This window comes from Anneissia japonica, unplaced genomic scaffold (genome assembly GCF_011630105.1).
Source record: "Anneissia japonica isolate Jap-2015-1 unplaced genomic scaffold, ASM1163010v1 scaffold287844_len763494_cov143, whole genome shotgun sequence".
Lineage (NCBI taxonomy): Eukaryota > Metazoa > Echinodermata > Crinoidea > Comatulida > Comatulidae > Anneissia > Anneissia japonica.
Genome location: NW_022739814.1, coordinates 657,198 through 661,581, shown reverse-complemented (window position 1 = coordinate 661,581; position 4,384 = coordinate 657,198).

Sequence of the window (4,384 nt, the reverse complement as noted above, 5' to 3'; positions counted from 1 at the left end):
CAAACAGTACAGAAAATGTTGACATATTTCGGAACATAATTATATTTTATTTAAACGAATATTTCGTCCTGTCCTGAAGACTTCATCAGCGTAACTGATCTACATTGCATAAAGCTAAGTAATATATACAATAAAGGTGATAGTTATTTCTATCAATAGGCGTCTAATTAAGAGATTAACAATGAAACTGTATAGCGTATGTAATGAGTGTCATTCTCAAGAATGAGAGAATGATTCTCATTACATACGCAATTTGGCCTCGAGCCACTATATGTGGAATTTAATAAATTTGAAATAAATTAAACATCTCTATTATTGTGCTTTTTCTAATGTAACTTAACACTTTTTAATGTCAATTTTATATTGCTACTTTTAGAAATGAATTAAACATCTCATTGCTATTTTTCTGAATTTACAGTTTGTGTAACTTAACTTTTGTACGCTATTTGAGTGAGTAGGCCTATATTGCATTGTAATTTCAGCATTAATCTTAAGGGACATATCACAGCATAAACAGAAAGTACCAAGCCAACGATGGCGCCAGGAATTTTGTTTTTACTAGTCAAATTTTCATTTTTTTTATATATATATTTTCCAAATCTTGATATTATATTCTTATTTCTTATGTTAGTTTTGTACGATCGAGACATCCGTTGTCGAAATAGGTGATTTGATTATTACGAAATGGTTTAGTATGTTTTGCAGTAAGATTTTAAAATTAAGCAACAAAACCAGTTTCGTAAATGGATAGTTTGATCATAACAATCTTTTTTTTTATATTGCTAATTTTTTTTTTTTTTTATATTGCTACTTTTAGAATTTTACCTTTTTTAAAACTTGAAACTTACATGCAATTTGGCCTTGGGCCACTATATGTGGAATTTAATAACTTTGAAATGAATTAAACATTTCTTTTATTGTGCTTTTTCTGATGTAACATAACAATTTTTAAGGTCAATTTTATATTGCTACTTTAGAAATTTTACATTGTTTAAACTTGAAACTTACATGCAATTTGGCCTCGAGCCACTATATGTGGAATTTAATAAATTTTAAATAAATTAAACATCTCTTTTATTGTGTTTTTTTTTTTATCCCAGCTTGGTAAAATGAGCACTTGTAACGGTCCGTGTGCACACCCACTGTCCTCATTCTACCACTTCTGCCTATGCATCTGGTCAGATGATAGCATTGATGAGCTAAAATTATGCTTTGAAACAACCATTGGGACATCTTCACAAATATGTCTTCACTGGATGAGGCCACTGAGGCTGTGAGTTCATGCATAACCTTTTGTGTGTCATCAATCATTAAAGAAAAAGAAATTAAGATATACCCCATTGGCGGATCTGGGGGTGGGGGGTCAGGGGAGTCCTGAACCCCTCTTGGAAAAAAATAAATAAATAAAAATACACACATAGGCCTATTTACTGTAATAAGAATGAGACCGTTTACAAAAGGGGAAAACCTTGAATTTTGATTAAAAGACTTCAGAAGTCCGAAAAAAATAATTGTTCTCGCCATCTAAGAACCAACATTTTCCTGGGGAGGACCCCGACCACCGTCTTATTTGGGGTTCATCGATTTATTGAAAAAAGAATATGTATGCAGCGTAGTAGTATTTACAGTAATAAGAATGAGAAGTTTACCCGAACGTTTTCAAGCGGAGGAAAACCTTAAAATTGTAAGAACTTAAAAGTCATTAAAAGTCACCTCTGAAGTCGGGAAAGCTCATTTCCTGCCATCTAGTGATCATATTTTTTCCGGGGAGGGCTGTGGAGCCGTGATATGTGCGAAAACCTATATATGTGCAAACAACCATATATGTGCAAAATTTCGTCGTGATTTGTGCAAACAACAATATTTGTGCAAACGCGGCGCCCATAAATATGCACATCTGTAAAAATTCATCAACCACTTATTAGTCCGGGGAAATATGTCCAAAAATAAGCTCCCGTGGGATTTTTGTGATCATTTTATTTTTTTGGATGAAATATATACCTTGAAGTATGCTGAATCGAATAACATGAGTCGCAATTTCTTTTACACTCATCTTCATATGCAAATTAGCTGAAATATGCAAATTAGGTCTGGAAATGTAGGGTACTTATATCTTGGTAACCACATGTCGTAGACAGTTGCTTCTTTCTTAAAGTTGTTCAGAACATGCATGTTTCTATTTACCCTAATGAAACATTTTCTTCAAAAATGACTGGAAGTGCCATCTTGCCGACCTTATTAGCATAAATATGCAAATTAGGGGTGGAAATATAGGGAGCTATATCTGGAAAACCACTGGTCGTACAGAGTTGCTTTTCGCAGCAAAATGTTTAAAACATGCATATTTATATTTACTATAATGGATAATTTTCTCTAGAAATGACCGGAAATTGCGTTTTTGATCTTTGACCTCAACTTTGCGTGATTTTAATATCTTGGCAACAACTGGTCGTATAGAGTTGCTTTTTGTAACAAAATATTTACAATATGCACATTTTTACTTTTAACAGAATAATTTCTCAATATCAACCAGAAACTTTTTTATTGACCTTTGACCTATCTTTACAGTATATAGGCCTATTATGTATGTATATATACCTAATGATTGAAATTAAAAAAAAAAATGACAAATTCAATAAAAAAGAAATTAATACTTTTGAGGAAATTATCAACGAACAACTGTTTGGTAATTACTTAATTCAGCTGGGAAATAAATCGTTGTTCTACAAACACTGGATTAATAACGGTATAATTTTCATTAAAGACATTGTGTATAAGAGACAGGATCAGAAGTTTATATCTTCAGATGAATTATTGGTGAAATTACGGTGTAAATCAAATTGGCTAAGTGAATATTTATGTATATTGAAAGCTATACCAGATCAATGGAAACATATCATAAAGGTCACAAACAATTGCAATTATGATATTGTCAACATTAACCGAAAATATGACGGCATTAAAACAAAAACTGTATATTCATGTTTTGTAAAGGAGGCTTTCATTCCACCCATTGGACAAAAAAATGGGAAGCTTATTTCTTTGATAATTATATTGATTGGAAATCATGCTGGTTACATAAAGTTTGTAAAATGAAAGATAAAAAATTAGCGCAGTTTAACTATAAACTTTTACATAGAATATTACCAACTAATAAAAACTTATCTATATGGAAAGTAAAAGACTCAGACAAATGTAATAAATGTAACCAGATTGAGGATGAGAAACACATGCTCTTTAGTTGTATAAGTATCAAACCTTTTTGGAGAAGAGTACGAAATATATTAAGAGCTGTTGGGTACACACATAGCCTGTCGTTCAAACATCTTGTAATTGGAACACAGAATGTATTAATTGACTTTATTTACACTTCGGCCGCTTTTACTATTTACAAAGAAAGGATTTTGTCAGAGTTAAATAAATCAAGGCGTACCTCATTATATATTTCTACAAATAATACAATGCATTGCTTAGAATTAAATGGGACATGTATAATAATGAACAAAAGGTTAAAGAAAAGTGGAAAGAGCTACAACAAATATGGAAGGTTTTTTAAAGTAAGAACTGTAACACTTAAAATGTATATGTAATAATTTTTTGGGGATGTTTAAATGTATGTGTATTTAAAGGGGAAGTGCGGGGATGAAATGATTAATTTTTAATTTAAAATAGAGGGATGGGCGACTACAATGACGGTGACGGCACTCGATTTTGGAGCGCGGTATTCGAAAACGAGGCTCGTGAACTGGGTCCCAAAAAAAAACTGGTGCTAGAGGATTTTGAGCTAGTGTTATAAAATAGGGAATTTCCTAAAATGTACCGACTTTCAAAGGCTTGCATTCGGTAACCCCATAAAAAATCGTGTCAAACTTTAGATATTCCAATGTAAATTTGGCCGTTCTTTTCATTTATATGGGTTTTCACTTGTCTCTTATACACATCTAGATGTGTATAAGAGACAGATAACAGCTCCCTGGGTAATGCTAAATCATTGGATTATACCTTACAGCTAATGTCAACTTTTTAATGTTGAAAATCTCAGATAACACATGTTGTCACAACAAATCAAACTGTACATAGTCACTTTATTTATTCAAAAAACTTGGCAGTGTCCATGTTAGTTCATAATCATTGATCACAGCTAGACCAGCTATACTTGTGTTGCCCATACATCATACTAGCTCATTTTAATAATAATAATGACTTTATTTGAAAACGGAAAACTTGATCACAAATTAAGTGTGTTTTTCACAAGGCCATTTCTGAAGTACATAATAACAAAATTTAAATTACAAAAACAATTACAAGACAAACAGAAATAAAGAAGTAAAAGAAACCAAAATAAAACAATTACTGTATTATCTTATGCAAGTAACTTTCAATT